The sequence below is a fragment of the Perognathus longimembris genome, chromosome 8 (genome assembly GCF_023159225.1).
Source record: "Perognathus longimembris pacificus isolate PPM17 chromosome 8, ASM2315922v1, whole genome shotgun sequence".
In the NCBI taxonomy this organism is placed as follows: Eukaryota; Metazoa; Chordata; class Mammalia; order Rodentia; family Heteromyidae; genus Perognathus; species Perognathus longimembris.
In genome coordinates this window covers 68,365,213-68,387,262 of record NC_063168.1, presented here as the reverse complement: position 1 = coordinate 68,387,262, position 22,050 = coordinate 68,365,213, and the positions used below count along the sequence as shown (strand labels likewise).

The 22,050-nt window shown below is 40.1% G+C and overlaps 1 protein-coding gene across 1 annotated transcript in view; it reads left to right on the top strand.

Annotated features, from left to right (window-relative positions):
* Positions 1 to 1,224: 1,224 nt before the first annotated feature.
* The window catches only part of Vsnl1 (visinin like 1), an 88,639-nt gene continuing 67,813 nt past the window's right edge, over positions 1,225 to 22,050 (top strand). The window contains exon 1 of the mRNA XM_048353619.1: positions 1,225 to 1,341. The gene's annotated coding sequence lies outside the window, so the exon portion shown is untranslated. The remainder of the gene's footprint in view (positions 1,342 to 22,050) is intronic.

The window sequence follows — 22,050 nt, the reverse complement described above, 5'->3', positions numbered from 1 at the left end:
GTACAAACGCACACTACACTGAGGGGCGAGGGGGAAGGGAGTGATCAGGTTGGGGACATCTGAGAAATGCCCTGGCCTTACAGGTAGGGAAGAGAGGGACCAGCACTTACTAGGCACTACTCCTTGCCAAGCCTTCTAGGCTTTGGCAGGCCAGTGGGGAGCGTGGCTAGGCCGGCGAAGTAGTCCTTCAGTGATACAGAAAGGGGCATCATGGACCTCCTAGGCCCAGCCCTCAACCCTATATTTGTGAGATTGTTCATTTCCTCCCCTCTCCATCTTCCTCTACACAATCCAAAAAACTGTTCACCAAACATTTATTTTGTGTACGCAGCAGGCACTTATGAAGGCTCCATGGAGTTTTTGTAAATATAGCTTGCCCAAGATATGGAGGACAAGAAACCTCAGGCCCAGCTCCCTTCAAAACCTGTCTCTGGGAGTTGGTGGAGCTGGCAACCTAGTAGTATTCCTAGCCCAAGACCCGCCGATGACATGGCCCGTGGCAAAACGAAAGCCACGCCATTCTCTCGGGGAGCCACTTGCCAGGTAGGCATCCTTCCCTGCTTTCTGCGGCTTTCCTCCTTCACTTTGCAATCTGGGGGGGAGGTAGGTAGGGGGAAGCCAATGCTACCTGTCTCTGACTGACCTCCCCCTTCAGCCTCCAGGTTAGGTAACTTGCAACGCAGGGCTGAGCCCCATCTGCCCAGCCCCACGCCGCCCGCTGTCCAGGTGGCCAGTCATAAAACCAGCAGGGCCTCTTTTCTCCAATCGACTTTGCTTTGGGCCTGTCTGCTAAAATCTGGAGCCTGGGAATCGACCTGCGGAAACTCCGACACCACCCCACCGCGCACATCCCCCCCCCACACACACACCGCCCCACCGAGCATGCGCCCTGGCCAGGCGGCTTTTGGTCACAGCTCCCCAGTTCTCCAAGCTGGGCTGCAGAGCCCTGGGAGGCGGGAGGAGAGGAAGGGGGAGGGAAGGAGGGAGGAGGGGGAGGGAGTGCCTGGGAGGAGGAAGCTCGTGCGCCTGCGCATCCAGCTCCAGGGACCCTAGGTTTTCTATGGGATTCCCAATCTGCAGCAGAGATTCACCCGAGCGTGTTGCGGCGGCGGCGGCGGCGGCGGCGGCTGGACTTGCAGGGCGCGATCCGGGAGGGATTTAAGCAGCCCAGAGCTCAGAGAAAAAGAGCGAGCGAGCGAGCGAGCGAGCGAGCTAGAGAGACAACCACGCAGACAGACGGTTTAACCGCGCACCAGAATTAACTATTAGGCATACACATATTGAAAAGAACTGTTGAGTTTGTATCATTGTCGTTAAGTGACCGTGCGCAGCGCTATAACTGTAAGTGGAAAAAAAAAATACAATCTTCCTTGCATTTCTGAATGTGTAGCGCAGCCAGTTGTCAGGGAGATGCTTTTGGCTATTGTCACATCCTTGCTTTGCGGAGATGCGTCTAAATGCACGGGGACAATTGCTGGCTACGAGTCCCTGAGGGACTTTTGGGGATAATTGGGGGTGGGGAGGGGAGTGGGAAATGTTTATGTATGCAGCGTGTTCGGGGAGCTGCCTTAAGCTAGATGTAAGCCAGGTGAGGTCGAGATGCTTTTTTAGTTTAAATCTATAAATAGGTGGGTTTCCACCTAGAGCCTTTAAGTAGCCAATGAACTGATCCTCGTGAAGTTTTCTAGTTGCTGATGGAACTATTGCATGGTTGTAGTCAAGTGCCAACCTGTCATCCGTGGGGTTGGCTGCACCATGTTTTTTAATCGCTGCTGGAAGAGCAACAAAAGGTGTTTGCTAAGTACAATTGAGTGACTGACTGCTGTGGATTTCCGGCTTGCTTGTTCAGCGAGATGCTAGTGTTGGAGAAAAAAAAAATCGAAGGAGATAAGTGTAAAACGAGAGCCCATTTCTCGCTTAGTCCTTAGAGGTGATCATTTTTCGTTTGGGATTTGTTTTTCGTCACAGTGATGAATGGGCAAGAAAAGGAAAGCTATTCTACCGCACCGTGAGGTTTTTTTGGGGGGTAGGGCTGAGATGGGGACCTGCAGACCCAAACTAGTTACCTGCCTCCCGGAATGCAGGGCTGAGGAAAACATCCCCAGACGTGTTACGTGTGGGTCGGTCCTGGTTCCTTAAAGGAGAAAAGGTCGTTCTGTGATTATGAGTTAAAATGGGTTGGTCCTTGTCCGGAGAGGGGTAGAAGGATGTTGACAAGGTCAAACCCCATATGGAAATCAGATTGCTGGAAGACTATGTGCAGAGAGGGGCCAGTGAGGGATGGGGCTCCTTAGGGTCTAAGGGATGGGGAGGACTTGCTCTGCACCGATCACTGCCCTGAGCGACGTGAGGGGGTGGGGGGTGGGGGGAAGGGGGGCCCCCGTATTACTCGTGTTGCCCTCCTGTCCTCGTTTGGAGGACCAAAATGGAATGGAATCACTGGTGGATGTTGAAAGCACACCGTATATATTGTCTCTACGTGACTTCCTCATTAAAGAAAAAGACTTTTACTTCTGCATGTTAAGCTTTTACAATTTAAAGGAATTTGAGGTTTGAGACAAATGTACAGTGAAGCTATGAAAACATATTTTACCCCCACTGTGACTTAAACTGCTTACTCGCGTGTGTTTCTTGTGGTATATACGAGGGATGCTGGTGTATAGCTTCCGCATGAGTGCGCTCTGTGGATGTTCAGTAACCCCACAAAGTGCTGCACTAGAGCAGGTGGGCAGAATTGCATTTGGCAGGCAGAGCCTGCCCAGTATGTGCTGGGTTGCATGGAGATTGAGGCCAATCTCTAGGGTAAAAATGAAATAAAATTGCTTCAAAATAAGGTGGGAAGTGTCCCCGTCGGCTTCTTTACGTGTCGCTGTCAGTCCAACAATTTCCAACCCCACAAGGAATTTATCATTTATTTACATGATGACATTTGAAATCTAAAATTTGAGAACAGCCTCTCCTTGGAAGTGCAAAGTATAAAGCATACTGTTTGCTCAGCTCCTTCCCTTACTTCAGAATAGAAAGACCAATGATTTGTCACGACTGATGTTCCTTATAGCATTGAGTAGGCATTAGTTCAATGAATGGTGTTGGTGTCATTCTGTACTGATAAATGGGTGGCAGAAAAGAAAAAGAGAAAAGGACAGAATCAAGTATTAAGGCTCATTTGGTCTCAGATTTCCTAGCTTATAGATTGAGTTACAGAAGGTTAGATAAGACAAAGATCGTATTTAAGGTATCTAGTCCAAACCCTTTGTTGTACAGTTGAGAAAACTGAAGCTCAGAACCTTGAAGCTTAAGAAAAGTGAATTCAACTTCTGTTCTAAGGAAGAAACCTTTAAAAAGAAAAAAGAATATTGAATGGGAACAGCCCCTCTCTCTGCAGTTTCTGCATCGTCCATGACAGCACTGCAGTCCTTAAATAAATGTCTGCTCTGCAGCACATTTGTGAGAGTCTCCAGGAGCCTTTTGACACCTTCTCTCTTCCTTCCTCTCTTTATAAACCTTGGAATGGCCATGTCTTCCTTTCATCCTCAACTCTAATATTCCCACTTCATTGGAATTTTTGGTCCACCTTTCTGGCTTCTGTTGCATCTCAGTCAATTTGGGGCTCTCTGTGGAATATGAGGAGCACTGGCAAACCAGTGGGCAGTATGAGAACAGCCTGGGGCCCATCTCCATTGCTCCCTGCTTGCCCTCCCCCATCATCCTCAGGGAATCCAGCCATCAGAGACATTGCAGGAGCTATCCCTGCCCTTCTTCCATGCTGGCCTTCTCCAAAACCACTGCAGCTGCAGGGGTGGAGGCCTAGTGGGGTGAGCAAGCTGCAGCATCAATACCCAGTGGGTGCTGCCAGCTCTTCTGACTCCTAGAAGGCAGAAGCCAAATCAGAAGTGCCTATCTCCACTATCTCTCCTTCCTTCATGGAACTCTTCCAAGTGAAAACACCTGCAAAGAAGGGGAGAGGAAGGGGGCCAGACAACTACAGGAAGAACGCTTGCCCAAGTCAACTCGAAGTGGTTCTGTAGAGGAACTCCTGAGGCTTTTTAACCCCTCCACAGCCTTCACCATACCAGCACAGCTTTTCCTTAGGCCATGCTTGTGTTTTTTTTTCCTCTTGCGCAGTTTTCTTCAGCAATCAGTATGGCCTTCCTGGTTGTCTCCCTTCCTCCTTTTTTTGGTTTCTCCTTTTCAATCTCTTTCTTTCATCATGTCTCCCTCATTTTCTTTCTTTTTTTTTTGTCCTTCCACATAAATTTCCTAGATGCCTACATAATATTGTTCTAGGAGATCTGAACAGGTCCTCCTGTTCCTTCCAAAACATGTAATCTATCAGGCCTGGGGAAGGTAGCCATCACCAGCAATTTCCTCCTTAAGAAAATGGCAGCAAAGCTTACCTGAGATTTTCAGGATAGGGGTGTGAGGGATGGGAGGCAGGCCAAAGGAAGACCAAGTTGGACATGCTTTCTCATTTGATAGAGGAAGTAAAAAGTCTTGGAGGCTGTTAAAGCCTAAAGGCAAGTGATGAATTTCTCTGTACATCCACTAATTAACAATGCAATATAATGCCACCTATCTTGGTAAACCTTTCCCAAATTGGGATGGATGCTAACTTAGATAGTTTCTGTTGTTTAAAAATGTTCTTGGTAAATTGGATATTATCTAGTTTATTTATTTATTATTATCTGAACATTAAGCAGCTTCTACAGACACCCAGAGACTTGGAATAACTACGTACCATACTTTGATGTGCTATACAAGAATCCTGTTCTGTGACTGGATAACAGAACTCAGAATGTTATAGCCTTCCTGTATTTGGGATTTCTGTATCATCTAACATGCTCAGGAATGTTGACCTGGGCTCAGTATAGGTTCTTTGTAATTAGGTTGCATAGAAGTATGGATTCCAAATGCCAAACACTTCAGAGGCACTGCCTGGAAAGTTCCACGGACTGCCCCACAGACTCAATAACAATCATGTACTTCCTAGTTAGTAAGTCCTATTTCTTTTAATGTTGTTCTAAAGGTCTTTTCCTTTGTATTGAGTGATTTCTGTGCACCTTAATTAAATTAGTGATTACCTTGGACTAGATGAAGAATGTTACTATGTAAGGGATCCTACTCAACTAATCTAAGGTTGAAATTGACAATGTCTATCTTGTCACATTAATTTCGCTAAAGTATCAAGTGGTACAGAGGTCAATTAATAAATGAGTGATATCTCTGCCCCTATTGGTTAAATTATATAATTAATAGAATAGGGCTGGATGCTCACTATATAGGTTATCCCATCTATTCTCTAATAAATAAAAATATAGTATTTGAGGAAATTCTTCATCTTTCAGATACATCTACAGTAAGAATCATAGTCTGCAAGCGTGAATATTCCAATGATCTTTATCATGTTTCTGCAACATCTGCATGATGTCTTTTATAGCAAAAACTCAGCATTTGTTAATTAAATATTTGGATGTAGCAATCAAATCATTCCTACTAAAACCATGTGCATAATTAATATTGCTTTGAATGTCTTTGGTGTTAACATAAAATGCTAAAGATCATTTTAAAATTTACTTTTAGTAAATATATAAACACATTATATCCACCCTTTTTCCAATCCAGTGCATTTTAACCTACTCAAATGAGTACCCTTCCTTTTATTTCTTTTTTTTTAACTCACTTTTTTTAAATTTATATTTATTTAGTCAGTCAGTCCTGGGCCTTGAACTCAGGGCCTGAGCACTGTCGCTGGCTTCTTTTGGCTCAAGGCTAGCACTCTGCTGCTTGAGCCACAGTGCCACGTCTGGCCGTTTTCTATATATGTGGTGCTGAGGAATGGAACCCAGGGCTTCAATGAAGCGAGGCTAGCACTCTACCACTAGGCCATATTCCCAGTCCCTCCTTTTATTTCTTAATAAGTTAAAAAACTGAATTATTTCTACCTATCTTCAAGAATTGGTAAGTAGAAAAGGCAAAAATACAAATCTAGGCTATTGGTGCTCTTTAGTGTGCTTGTTTAGATCATGATCTTTCAAGCTAGGGAATTTTTGTAACTTGTTCTCGCTGAGAAGGAACACTAAGTTTCTAAACTCGCTTAAGTGAATCAAGAGTTTGAGCTGTTCCTGCTTTGATTCATTGAGAACTCTGCTGAGCAAAAGAGTTTAGGGAAGCTTTAGAAACTACATAATGAACGAAACAGCAATGGAATAGCAAGTTACTGAAGAATCTTCAAAGACTTTGACACTTTAATAACAAGGTGCCTCTGAGTACATTAAAGAGATGTTCTACACAAGTCCCGCTAACTTAAAGCTATCTCTGGATTTCTCCTCTGCCTTGCTTCATTGCAGGCCTAGCATAGGTGACCTTCTGTATGACCACCAATTGTTTATTTTGGTTTAAAATAATGCATGGTTATTCCCAATGATTTATTGAATTCTTTCTGGGTGAGCATTTGTTTCCCTTTGTTCTAAATTATAATTAAGACTTGGACGTATCCTCTTTCACCACATGCCCTTTAGTCTCAGTATACCTAAAACAATACTTGCTGATCTCTTTATAGAACATTGGATAATTTTGATTAAAAGGATTTCATTATTATTCAGGATTACTCATAAAAGGCAAAGTGTTCCTTGATCAGTGAATATACTTGCAATTGTTATAAATCCATAGAATAAGGTTTATTTTTCTCAATTCTTGCTCAAAAAAAGTTCTTTTCTGAAAACAGAGATCTGTCACTTTATTTTTTCTTCTTTTCTTTGATGCTTGTTTATTTTCTCCAAAGCTCTGAAAGACTGAACTTTTGGAGAGTTATGTTTAAATAGATTTTTTTGCAGATCATTAACATATTAAAATTTGCTTTGAAGCCTAGGTGAATGTTTTGTAATGCAAGTGATCAGAATCTACTATTGCTGTCAGTTTGCATGTTAGTGTGTGTTTTGTAGTTTCCTGTTCCTTAAAACTAATGAACTATACTACAGTTTTTTCTATGTCTCATATTTTGCTCTGGTTGTGTTACTGTGATTCATGTGTTTCTTTCTTTTTTTTGTTTTTTTTTTTGCAGTATTATATGATTTATTATATAATTGATTGTTAAAATGTGTAACTCATGGGCTGGGGATATAGCCTAGTGGCAAGAGTGCCTGCCTCGGATACACGAGGCCCTAGGTTCGATTCCCCAGCACCACATATACAGAAAAAATGGCCAGAAGCGGCGCTGTGGCTCAAGTGGCAGAGTGCTAGCCTTGAGCGGGAAGAAGCCAGGGACAGTGCTCAGGCCCTGAGTCCAAGGCCCAGGACTGGCCAAAAAAAAAAAAAAAAAAAAAAAAAATGTGTAACTCATGATAAAAAATGAGGGGAAAATTAAATTTTGAGTGAAATGAGATATACAATGAGATAGCATGCCAATTAGATTTTAAGTAGATTATGCATATTACAACGATAATTTATTCATTTAGCAAATAATTGTTTGATATAGATTAATTCTAATATTGGTTATCAGGCTCCAAGTAGATACCAGGAGTTGAATCTCAAAATCCTATCTGTAGCCTCCACATTTAGCTAGGATTTCATCCTTCTATTTGCATTTCTTACATTGCTTGAAGAACAGATGTTTACCACTGTGCCCAGATTTTATTGGTTGTGGTGGGGGATCTCAACTTCTTGCCTATACTGGTCTTGAACTCCAGCCTTCTTAATCTCTTTCTCCTGAATAGGATTATAGGTGTGAGCTACCTAGCCTTTTTTTTTTTTTTTTTTTTGTGCCTGTCCTGGGGCTTGAACTCCGGGCCTGGGCACTGCACCTTAGTTCAAGGCTAGTGCTTTACCACAGCTCCACTTCTGGCTTTCTTTTTTAATTTTTATTATCAAACTGATGTACAGAAAGGTTACAGTTTCATACGTTAGGCACTGGATACATTTCTTGTACAGTTTGTTACCTTGTCCCTCATACCCCCCTCCCTCCTCCCCGTTTCCCTTCCCCCCCTCCCCCACGGAGGTGTTCAGCTCACTTACACCAAACAGTTTTGCAAGTATTGCTTTTGTCGTTGTTTGTCTTTTTTTACCCTGTGTCTCTCAAATTTGGTATTCCCTTTCAATTTCCTAGTTCCAATACCAGTATACACGGTTTCCAATATACTCAGATAAGATTACAGAGATAGTGTAGGTACAACCACAGGAAGGTGATACAAGAACATCATCAATAATAGAAGCTACAGATACACATAGGACGTTGCAGCACAATTTGTCATAGCGAGAATCTGGAACCAGCCCAGATGCCCCTCAGTAGACGAATGGATCAGGAAAATGTGGTACATATACACAATGGAATTTTATGCCTCTATCAGAAAGAATGACATTGTCCCATTTGTAAGGAAATGGAAGGACTTGGAAAAAATTATACTAAGTGAAGTGAGCCAGACCCAAAGAAACATGGACTCTATGGTCTCCCTTATTGGGAATAATTAGTACAGGTTTAGGCAAGTCATAGCAGAGCATCACAAGGCCCAATAGCTATACCCTTATGAACACATAAGATGATGCTAAGTGAAATGAACTCCATGTTATGGAAACAGTTGTAACTACTTTCAACGTCCTTTGTGTATCTGTAGCTTCTATTATTGATGTGTTTCTTTCTTATTTCTTGAAATCTAGTTCTTAAATTGTGGGTAAAATGTCCACATACAGGCCCTTCCGGCATCATTAATATAATTGAAATGCTTAATAATATAGTGTTTTATGTTTAAGATAGCAAGGAATTCTGGGCCAGTCTGACTTTCAATTAGTAGCTTCTGTTTGGCGAATTCTTGGCACAGGATATTATGACTTCATGGAAAACCATCACTTTCATTTATTCCAAACTTCAAATGTTTTGGTAGCTTTTTGTAAAACATGTTTGATGTTTGCTTTCCTGCTCATATGGGAAGCTTTATGAAAATAAGAAAAGTGAATCCATTTAATTGCAACATACATGACAATTCACTTTTTCTTTAAGTGGCTATAAAGAGATTCTTTCCTTGGAGTGACATAAAAACCACCTAGTTAGTCTTCAATCAATTTTAATTTGTAAATGGGAAAAGTCCTCATCGATATTTTGGTGTGACAGGAAAGATAAATAAAAATTTTCAAATTGGGTACACTGAGGATTATTAGTTCTGTGAACCTGAAGTTATTACAGTCACCACCCATTTTCTATGGTAATTCACAGCATTCTTGAGCAGAAAATAGATTGTACATGCAAATATATACTGCATCATTATTGAAAATATGCAATATATGATCGATATTTTTATTTAAGGATCATCAGGAATCAACATCTCAGCCATTTTGGTCATCAAGTTAAAGTAATCCCATTCACAATGCAACTTCTAAATGAGAACTAGAGCTGTGACAACTAGTAGACAGTGCTTAATCTACTTGATAAATACTTATTAAGTAGATGTACCAAGACTGTGTAGTGACTGTATGATGACATTGAGATGTCGTCATAACCCCTAATTGTGCTGAAGGAAGAAGACAGAGAACCCCAAATCAGTAAGATAAGTGAATTTTTAAATAAAAAATAGTGTAAATACATACAAGAGAGACTTCCTAAAAGAAAGGAAGACCTGCACTCCTTCCTCGAACTCCTTGCTTCTCTCATTGCTTCTTTAAAGGCATCCCCTTTACTCTATTATTATGACCCTTCATATGACACCCACGTGGAACTGAAAATAACCTATGGGACTGAAAGTATATATCCTCGTGGAACACATTTGAGCTTTACCTGTGGATCCTTACTCAAGCTAGCTATCATGACCTTTGACTTCAGCCCACACTTCTACAGTTGATCTCTTGAACTGAATAGAAGCAGTTCAAGAGCCCTGCCTCTTGCTGAAGATTAACTATTATACTGTAATATTTCTTTCCCTTAGGACCTTCTAAAAAAGGAACTCCTGATATGCTCCCCACACATTCTCTCACATTCAACTCCCTTTGTGACTAATCTTTCAATGTGTGTCTCTAGAAGGAGTCTTATGTGATCTACTTGTTCATTCTTTTTTCCCCTAAGGGCTTTTACTATAAAGAAAATATACCTCTTACCAACTCCTTCCTCCTGAATCAAAAACTTGTTCTAGTCCTTACACACTCACATACACATGTATGCACACACACACTCACACACTCAGATCCAAAAGGACCCCGCTATCTTTAATTCTTCAAAGAGCTTTTTCCTTTCCTTGTAACCATTTGCCTGTCTCCTTCTACTTTTTTCTCTATTTAGTAGGGATCTCAAGAATATTTTAACCTGTAAACAAAAATTTTAGAATATTCCTTTATCCCATTGAATCATAGAATCGGGTAGGGACTTTTGATTCCAATCTTTCAAATTCATTTTCTCATTTGTGAAAATGGCAACACTATGTTTACCTTACAAGAGTATTGGAAGAACTAACATAGCAATGCATATAAAGCATCAAAAAGAACTTAACACCCAGTAAGCAATTCCTTTCCCCTTCAGTCCTTCTCTGTCTTGCCTACCATCTCCCTTCTCTCCTTCCTATCTTCTCAGTCTGCATCTCCCTACTTTGCCTCCCCTTGCATTTGAGATTTCCTGTTGTATTTTACCAAATACATTTGCCCTAAAGGGCTAGTAATTAAGTCATATGTAACAACACCTATCTCAGGTAGCATGATATGGTTCTAGAAAATTTATGCTAAGCAAATCAACACCCTCCTAAGAGCCATCTTCCAAGATATGTTTGAAAATGCCCTTGCCATTGATTCTAGACATACCTTTCACTAAAGTTAATAAATCCTCTAGTGACTAATGTTCATTTGATGAATAATCAATCCTTTCCCACTCCAGTGTCTTTATGGTATCATTCATAAATAATATCAAGCAACATCTATTTACATATATTAACTATCCTCTTATTCTCTTTTTTTCCCTTTACCTTTCCCTCCAAGGTAACTTTATCACCTATAAAACCTACCAGGAAATACCATACTTCACTTCTTATGGAACTCAAGGCCTCAAGGCTGTTAGACAAGTGCTCCATTATTACAGCCATGTTCCTAACCCTTTTGTTTGTTTTTGCAATAAGGTACCATTAATTGTTCCCAGGCTGGCTTCAACATTTCAGCTCTCCTGGTCTCTCCCACCTAAATATCTGGGTTTACAGTTTACTACCACACTTAGCTCCTACTTTGCCTATTGTCAAGGTCTAGAAGCATCACCTTCATACTTTTTGTCCATCAAGAAAATGCCTATAATATAACACTAAATAAATGGCAGAAAGAGAGGCCACAGTGGTGCACACAAAACATGTTACAGAAAATGGTTCAAGCCATGATTAACCCACAAGAGCCTTCATTTGCTAAGGGGTCGTAGAAGTGTGCTTTAATGAACATTGACAGTAGTTAAGATTGAACTCTGAGCCTCACGCTTGTGAAGCAGGCACTTAGCATTTGATCCACCGCATGTCTCCCTATTTGAATTGGTTATTTTTCAAAGTAAGGTCTTGTTTTATGCCCAAGCCAGCCTAGGTGCTTCCTTCCTAATTATACTTTGCTAACAAGTGTGTGGCACAGCACCCAGACATTGTGCTTCGCTCCTAGCTGGGATATGGAACACATACCCAGCCTTTGCTTGAGATTCAGTCTCACAAACTCATATGCTCGGGCTGGCTTTGCATTGAAATCCCCCCTAAATGCTTCCCAGGTAGCTAGGACTACAGACTTGAACTTTGCTTTGCTTTATGTTACGTATCCAAAGTGGTTTGCATAGGAACTTTTGCTAAAACATACTTATTACTGGTCAAACATTCTAGGAAACACCATAACAGTTCACTGGAGTTCTGAAGAACTGAGCTGGAGAGCCAGTTGTAAAAGACAAAGCTTGAACTACGTGAAGTCTATGCAGAAGCAGAGGACTCATTAGGCATGACTTTCTGGCGTTGCCACTTGCTCTAAGCATCATGGTACGCTGCTCTGAGTCTTCATTCCCTCATGTGACAAAAATAAGATACATCCACTGTATCAAATTAAGAATTACTGGGGAATAGAGTCATTTGTGAACACACTCCATAGACTGGACAGTACCTATGATGGTAAGGAATTTCTTGTTATCGTTCAACCTTGGAAATTTTTTTTAAAAAATAGGTAACTCAAAATCATGATACTGAGTTTGTACTAAATCATTATATCTGCTGAAAATAAGTTCCTGTCCTTTTGATACCCTGGTTCCAAGTCCTGGTATAGTATGGCCACTCTATCATAATATCAACCAGGTCTTCTCAGTTAAGTTGAAATTTTATTTTTTTGAGCTGAAATAACTTAGAGAGAAAACCGTTATATTGTTAAAAAAAAAAAAAAAAAGCTTGAGGGAATATTTACCTGAGGATTTCCTGTGTGGTTGTAGAAATTGAACCTACAGCTGTTTCCAGAGAGATTCTTATGTGAAGACAGGCATTCATGGTCATGCTTGTACAGTTGTTCTAACAGTGGCTTTGGAAATAAGTTTTATTCATCCCCATAGGATTACACGGGGCCTGCAAAAGTAACTGGGCACTGGGCATTCTACTCCTGGAGCCAGCATGTGTATGTAGATTCCTAACCTAACAGAGAGACTTCCAGAGACATCTAAGACCCACGCATTCCTATGCCCACAAGGGACCTGTCTTGGCTAACCTTTGAGCTTGCTTATATAAGCTAACCAGGTCAAGTTGGCTTGATCTCCACAAGATTGTGGAGATCATTTCCCAGGAGCTGTCCACAGCTCTGATTATCAACACCTAATACTTCTGTAGAAATCTTTCCCTTGTTCTTCTGGTTGACTATTATAATCATGTGTCCATCCCACTGCACAGCTGGAAGATCTCTGAGAGAAGAAACCATGCCTGATAAATGTCTGGGGACTTTAAGGTAATTGTACGATACCCCATTGGTCAATGCCCCATGTGTCAATCTTCATATGTCCCATGATAACAAGAAACAGCTCAGGTTATCTGACTTATAATGGAGCACTGATATCCAAGATATATTGGCTCCACTCAAGTCAGGTTTGCCCATTTTCTTTGTAGCCCCCCCCTTTTTTTTTCTTCCTGCCAGGGAGCCACCAGGCAAGTAAAGAAGAAAGCAAGCAAGCAGGACAGATGTCTGTAATTTCTCCATTGCTTGAACAATTCCTGTATCCCAAATTGAGCTCAGTAAAGAGAAAATGGATGAGATGCCTAGTCCAAATTTATTTCTTTTTGTTGGTCATGGGGTTTGAACTCAGGGCCTGGGTGCTGTCTCTGAGCTCTAACTCAAGGCTAGCGCTTTACCACTTTGAGTCTCAGCTCCACTTCTGATTATCTGGTGGTTAATTAGAGAACAGAATCTCATGGAGTTTCCTGTCCTGGCTGGCTTTGAACCATTATTCTCAGAGCTAAGACACTTGAGTAACTGGGATTACAGGCATGAGCCACCGATCTCCGCCATGGAAGATTTATATCATTCAACTTTGGCTAGCAGCCAAAGATGAAGTCATGTGGATACTAGAAGTTCTACGTGAGCCAAATCTTGGTAGGATGCAAATGAAAGCAGATGTCCTTTGTACCTTATAAGAGTAGCCAGTAACTTTGCAATGAGCATACATGCAGTGGGAACTGTGTTGCGTATTTATGTACCTTATTTCCTTGATTCCATGTTGCAGGAATGCAAGGTAAGTATTACAAGGTAAGCTTCATTCTATGAGAGAAAGGGCCTCAGAGACAAAAGGTCACAAGGATACTATAAGAAAAAAGTGTTACTCAAACCCTAGGTTCATCTCCTTTACCAATTTACAACCAAGCTCTCTAACTACAAACTTTAAATTGTTTTATTGTGGAGTGTATACACATTTGAAGAGAACAATATGATGAACCTATGTACTACCAGTCAACTTTAACCATCATTAAAGCCATTTTGCTTAACTTCTATTCCCATCCTTTTCCCCTTCAATGAGTTACTGTGAACAAATTCAGGAAGCATGTCATTTTATGCATAAGTTCCAGAAGAAGCCTTTGAAAATAGCTAAAGTACTATTTACCTACCAAAAATATTTAATGCCATCGAATATCCAGTCAGTGCTTGAATCTCATAAATAATTTTATAGTTTATTTAAATCAGAATCTAGATAGAGTCTGGATTACATCATGGTGGTGAACAGAGCATAACCCATTCATACAAAACAGGACACTTCTCACTAAAGAGAATGTGGTGAAGATGGAGAAAATATAGTTCATAGTTAGACCCAAACACTGAACTTCTCTGCACTTTGGAGGATGAAATTTATACCCTGAGATTAATTGCAAGGATTTACACAGTGTCTTTGAAAGTGCTCAGAGCAGAGCAGTCTCTGGCATGGGGCAAGTCCTCTATGAATGTTAATTTCCTTTCCAAAATAGAGAGAAGAAAATAAAAAGGGGAAGATGGAATAACTGGCCAAGAAGCTTGAGGAACTTCTTGGAGCACTTTGGCTACTGATTCCTTGAGATCATTTCCATTTTGTTTCTGGATGGAAATTTGACCATAACTGTGCCAAAGTGGCTAATGACTAGAAGCTCTGAATGCTCCCCACTGCCATCGTTTCCCATTCAGGACAGAAGGAAATCTGTGACTTCATGATGATCTCAAATGCATAAAAATAACAATATTATAAGAATAATTTAACTTCATATCCATTAAAATCAATAAAAGAAATTAAAATATAACCAGGTACAGTTTCTCATGCCTGTAATCCCAGCTATTTGTGAAACTGGTAGTGGAAGGATCATAGTTTCAGGCCGGTCTGGGAGACAAGTTCACAAACCTCATCTCAGCCAATAAAACCTGGGCACAGTGGCATGATAGTTACTTCAGCAATAGGAAGACTGAGAAGCAAGCTGGTGCAGGCAAACACACACACACACACACACACACACACACACACACAAATAACAAAAGCAAAAGAACTGGGAGCATGGCTCAAGTCATAGAGTATGTGACAGAGCAAGCATTGGGCCAATTTAGTCTTAAAAATAGTAGAATATGACATATCATATTAACAGAAGTTCCAGTTTTGTTTCAGCAGTAACATAATACAAAACTAAACAAATAAAGGCAATTAATACAATTCAGGTCTGTGTTTGCTTTTTGCTCATATGAGTTTTGGCAAGTCACTACATTCCTCAAAGTTTCAGATTCTCAGGGTATAAGACCTACATTCTTGATAAATAATATTATTAGCCTAAAAATGTCAGTCAGCATCACATAGGAAAACAGAAAGAAAACTACACTGTATGTTAGAACCAAATCTGAATTTTAACTCCCACTTAATGAATATGTAGCCTTACATAAGCAAATAATTTGATCCGTGTCCCATTCTTCTTGTTTGTTAAATACAAATTATAATCCATCCCACAAAATTATGGTGAAGACAAAAAATAACATATACTATATGTTCAGCAGAACCTCAGCCTTTCATTGACACTTAATGATGGCTATTATAATCATTGTTAGCCTTATACAAAAGTAGTATTTGCTATTCTCAAACAAGTTTTATTTCAATAAGTTAGATAAGTTATTGTAAAAATTACAGAACTGAACAGGCACATTCATTCACACTGGGCAAATCTAACATTTGTGAGGCTCATGGAAACTTAATCCAAAACATGGCTGAATTTGGCACATTGTATTCTCAAAAACTCATAGCACAATGGCCATAGCATAATTTCCATGATCTCTGTGTGCCGACTCACTTAGGAAATGTAAAGTGAGCCACCTTCTTTGATATTATATGAAAACACTTTCTAAAATGGTACCTGTAGGTTGCCAGTAAGAATACTGAGAATCTTGTGATAGGTCTGTAAGATTACACATCTGTACATGGAAACTCATTGGGAAATGGTATCATAGAAGGGCAAAATTCCATTAATACTCCAGCTGGCTTGTCTACATTGTAGTCATTAGCTTCTGTCATAGATGAAACTCAGAAGGAAGTCGTCTGTGTGAATTTGGATCTAAAAATGACTTGGGTACCACTGTCATGATGATTGAAATTGCCTTGCTGTGACTGTTCCAGCTCTGTGACTAAGACCAGACTGAAGTACTTAATTGTGTTTTAATTAAGCAAAGGAGACAGACATTGCTTTTTTTTTCTTTCAGAAGACTTTTATTCTCATTTTACAAACTCTACAGGGTAAAACGAGAGAGTAATTGTTAGCAGACACTGACCTCCTTCACATCTCTGGCCTTATAGTGACTGTAAAGAGAGTCCCATTGAAAGCTTGGAATTATGCTTTCTAATAATTTGGCAAGACTTCTTTCTGAGTAAAAAGAATATTTTCTCTGTGTAGAAAACATAGAAAAAAATACAGAGAAAAAGGACCATCACAAAACTCATCAGATTTTCTTTGTTTTCAAATTGAAACTACTCAATGCTAAAAATCAATGTCCTACTTTCTCTTAACATTAGAGTAGAAATATGACTTGAAATGCCTAATTACAGTTCATTGTGTATATGTACAAAGTCTCACTTCACCATTTTCTTACTGCAAGACATTTTAACTTTTTAACACTTTAACAGGAAGTAAAATCACTTTATTTATGTAGCTCTGGTTACGGTCTGAACAATGTCCTTCTGGATTTCTACCCAGATCCACAGAGAAATAATTTCTTTGAACCCAGAGTTGCTTCTTAGGCAAAGGCTTAGACACTAGAGAACACTTGTTGATGGAGTCAGAACATTTAGTGCTTTGGTGAAGAGCATCTTGACAAGGCAGTAACTCTCAGAGCAGATGCCACATTCTTTCCAGAAATTCTGGAAACCTTGACTTCATCCACACCTACCTGAAGTTGGATGAAAATCCATTACTTTTGTCTTTTTCTTTTGGAACAGGAAAGTGAAAGGAGAACCAAGTCTAGCTTGAGAGCCCACCACCCTGATTTACACAGTTCTTGTAGTATGTGCTGCCTTCTTTAGCAGGATTAGCATGAGCTTCACCACCGTCTTCATCGTTGTTTGACAACCATTTTCACAGCAAGTCTGTGGTTTTCTCAACAATACACCTACCACCTTGTTAATTGTTGGATCTCCCAGATATCTGTACCATGACAGGTTCTTTGGGGGAACTCATAGAGATGCTTTAGACAGATTTTAATGGCTTATATTATATTTCTGCTTTACTGGTTTATGGTTATACTTTTACTTTTGTCCATTAAAACAAGCTTTGTTAAAAGAAATGAGATGGGAAGCTCACGGAGGGGTAGTGAATTAGGAATTTCATGTGTCATCTCATGACAGACCACAAGCCATACTTTGACAGTCCAAAAAGTTCTTAACAGGACTTTTAAAAAAATCACTCATGGGGCTGGGGATATGGCCTAGTGGCAAGAGCGCTTGCCTCATATACATGAATCCCTGGGTTCGATTCCCCAGCACCAAATATATAGAAAACGGCCAGAAGTGGAGTGGAGCTGTGCCTCAAGTGGCAGAGTGCTAGCCTTGAGCAAAAAGAAGCCAGGGACAGTGCTCAGGCCCTGAGTCCAAAGCCCAGGACTGGCAAAAAAAAAATCACTCATAAAGCAAGCATATTATGAGTTTACTATATGCTATGAATTAAGTTTGCACCCAGAGAGACAAACATCCTTCAAGGCATGGTGTTTAATGAGATCACAAATTCAAGGTCTACATAGGCTACCTGGTACGTCATTGTCTAGAAGAAGAGGATGAGTAAGAAAGTGAGGACAAGGAATAGGAAGAGAATAGTAGGTGGAGCAAGGAGAAAGAGAAGGAGGAGAAGGAGAAGAAAGAAGCTGTTCATCTTGGTCTAAAGCAGGAGCTAAATGAAGTGGTCCTGGTGTTTAATAAATATTAAATGATGGCATTTTGAGCAGATTGAACACCTGCTCGGTTTCTTTCTCTTTCCAAACATGGCCTCATCTATGTTTTTATGTAATTCCAGATCAACAAGTTTGATCTCCCCCACTAAAAAAATCTCTTGAACCCTTACTTTTGCTTCCATTTAGTTTTCCTGCAATTCTAGGGGGTCAAACCCAAGGTATTGAACATGATAAGCAAATGTGCCATCAGGGAGCTACAATCTCTAGCCATTTAGCTCCATTTTAACTATGCATTTTAAAGATAGTTTTAAAAGACTTTCATAATACATGCAGACACTATTTGTCATGAAAATACAACATTTATGAGCTATTATTTTAAATCTACCATTATAAGAAATATGTTGGTTAAATTGAACAGCCCTTATATGGGTATAATCTACTAAAATGAAATAAATTATAAAAGATTGCCACTTTATCACTTCATTAACCAATTAGGCAATTAAAAGTGTGCGACTGGCAGACCTCATGCAGAAGGAAAATATAAAGGAAAAGGAGAATGAGAAGAAGGAGGAAGAGCAGGAAAAGAAGGAGGAGGAGAACAACAGTAAGAAGAACTGATAGTATTACACAGATCTGAGTTCAAACTTCAGCATAACCATCCAGGTACCCATGGTTCACACCTATAATCCTAGCTATTCAGGAGGATGAGATGTGAGGATCATGGGTTAAATGCAGCCCAGGCAGGAAAGTCCCTGAGAGATTCTTATCTCCAATTAACCACCAGAAAACTGGAAGTGGTGCTGAGGCTCAAAGTGGTAGAGCCCTAGTTTGGAGGAAAACAAAATGCTCAGGGACAGCATCCAGGCCTTGAGTTCAAGGCCCACAACTGACAAAATAAAATTCACCACTCATGTGCTGCAGGGCTTCTGCTCCCTAGGCTGTACAGTGGACACAGTTAAGTCTATCTTGCACAGTCCTTGTAAAAATTACATGAGATTCATGCAGGATACCTAGCAGACAGCTGGGGACAGAGAGAAGCACAATGTAAGATACTTACGATTGTTCACAGCAATATATGAATAAATATGACCCCCAGTTTCTTTCAGGACTTACTCATATTTAAACAAAATGCTGAGACCAAACATTTCTTGTCAAATTCACCAGTCTATTCTTAGAGCTCTTTGCAGGGCCAAACATATTGTAGGTGCTCAATAGATAAGCTCTGAATAAATCCTAAGATGTCAAGTTGTTCTGAAGTGCCTAAATAGATGCAAAAATACAGCAGAAGTTCTGATCATATGGGGAAGGTATTTCAGAGACACAAGTGTTTATATCTGACTTCAGTAGACTGAAGTATTACACTTCTCACAGATGCCTTAGGTATTCCCAAATCCCCATAGTTAATCCAGAAAAGAAGGGAAACAAAGAACTAATAGGTAGTATATGCAAATAACACATAATGGCTTCTTCACCAAGGACTACACCAAAAGTGATACTTACATATCACCTGACCCATTCAAACAGGACAGTGCAGTAAACATGATCCTCACCTTGTTTTTATTTTCCTTTTTATGTTTTTTTTATTATTGCCTTTAAGTAGTTTTACAAAGGAGTTTCCATTTAACAAAGCAGTTTATGAATACAATGTAACTTGGTCAATGTCACCCCTTTCAACATTCCCACCCATCCTTCCCCTACCTCCTCCTTCCTTCACTATTCCTAATTTTATAAGATATACATTGCAGTTTTGATTGCATTTTTCTGCCTTCTCTCCATTTGGCCATCCCTTTTCCCCTTGACCCCACCCCACCCTTTCAAGTACTCACTTCCTGTGTCTTATTTTGCTGAACTCTGATTTTGCCTTTCTAAGGAATTATGCTACTTGAGTTCTCCCTTAAATCTACCCTATTTCAGTTAGTACATTTGTATACACTTGCACACAACCCAACATATTTCCATCTAAGTTTGTAAGCTAAATCTAGCTTCCACCTATAAGGGAAAACATGCACTCTTTGTCTCTATGGGCATGACTTATTTCACCTAACATAATTGTTTCCAGGTCTTTCCATTTCTTTACAAATGGTACTGCATTATTCTTTGTAATGAATGAGTAAAATTCCATTGTGTATATATACCACATTTTCTTGATCCTTTTGTCCATTAGGGGGCATCTGGAATTATTCCATACCTTGGCTCTGGTGGATACTGCAGTGACAAACAGGATTGTGCCATTTGAGGAGCTAGCTCTGTAGCTTTTGTATGAGAAAGTTGCTCTTTGCTTACCCCATTCATTCATTTGTCCCACAAATATTTATTGAGCATTGATCATCTGCCTCCTATTAGCCTTTATAAAAATAAGTTTAATTGGAGGAACAGATATGTAACCATCACAAAAGGGCATCAGGTTACAGTAGATTACATTGTCGTGGAAGAATATACGTGATGCTGTAAGTAAATACAACAGGGATGCCTATTTGCAGGTGTTGGAAGTAAGAGATTCCAGGAAAATCCACTGAGGCCTCAGCGCCCAACCTGGCCTCCTGGGATTGCCACTGAGACTTGTTTACAGTCACAAGGCTTCACAAAGAGGACTGTGGCAACATTTCCTTTCAGGAGAAGATGGATTTTCCTCCTAAGATTTAACATCACCCATTTTACTCCTCACTTCCAAGCTGTATAACAAAGGACAACAGAGCTTTAGATGTTAGCAAATCTCCCAGCCATCCTCCCCTTCTTAGGCAAAATTCCCTGGCGGGGCTTCCAGAGAAGAAACTGGAAAGCACCTGTCTCAGGTGCCTTCCGTGCAGGTGCTTTCGCCAAATCCACATTACTTTCCTGTGGCATCTGTGTGTGGGACATTAAGTATACTAAATATACCTAAGCCCACCTAAAATTCCATGTGCTTCCACAATCTGTGAGAGAAGCACAGGGATCTAGGAAAGAATAAAACACGAGTGCTGCCAGAACACATCTGGGTGCAAAGAACTCAGTTGCTTCTAGTACAATGTTCCGAGGTGAGATGAGTCTGTTTCCAGAGGTGTCCAAACTAGGAATTAGCTAGTAAATGGACAAAAGGAACAGAGGTACTATTATCAACCCAAGTATCCAATAGTGGTAGGAAAATACTGTCAAATACATGTATCTGATGTAATGTTCTACTGAGTAAACGACTCTTGGTGAATACGATGAGCATGGTGTCACGAAAAGAAATATGGATTCTGCAGTCAGGCCTCAGTTCCAACCCAGCTCTCTTACCAAATATTTAGGGATTTATGAAATACTTTATCTGTGAAATTCAAATAATAATAGCAATGTGGCACTACTCCTGTTGTGGTAATTTATATAAATATTGGCACATGGCTGTCATTCGATATCTTTCCTTTAGAGGTAGTCGTAATAGATTTTAATGGGAAGATCAATGACGCAACATAAGGCTAGTTTATATGGATATTACTAGGTACTTTTGTCTAATGCTTACAACTTCATGCTAAATATTTTTTGTCTTTATTATAAAGATGAAGAAGTAGAGGCTTTTAAACAATATAGGACATACATGCACACAACCGCATAACCCATAAGTGATACAACAGGGAGTCTGACTTTAAGCCCTTGTATTAACTGCCCTCCATCTTTCCTGTCACTGTCAATACCCATTTTTTTATCATCACTACTGACATGATCATTATGGCCATTGTTTTAAATTTGAAGTGCTTGAGACATTGTGATTTTTTCCCCCTGAGGTAAAAACTAGCATAGAAACCTTAAAGTATTATACTTCAACATTTGTTGCTACATCCTGCCATTTCCTTTTCACATCCATTAGAGCTCCTTTACAAATGGTAGAAAACCCCTAATGAGAAATGTATTTCTCACACAAATAAAGAAGTGGAAAGGAAGGGAAAGCCAGGCTCACAGGGCTGCTCATGAAGTTCTCAGGAACCCAGAGACCTTCTCTTCTTTGCTGCGTCATCCTCTGAAGGTGTTTAAACCCTGTAGAGTACATTGGGTAGCTGTCCCACGCACCTACTATTCAAGCAGCAAGATGGAGGAAAAGGAGACAAAGGGTACGTTCTTGTCTATTAAAAATTCTTGTTTAGATCACACCTAAAAATTGTCATAGATATCGGTCTCCAAAATTTGGTCAAAAGCCTTTGCTAAAAAAGTGTGTTCTTGTTATTGAGTAAGATGAGACGGGATTGTTGGAGGGACTTTTTCAACCTTAGCCATCCT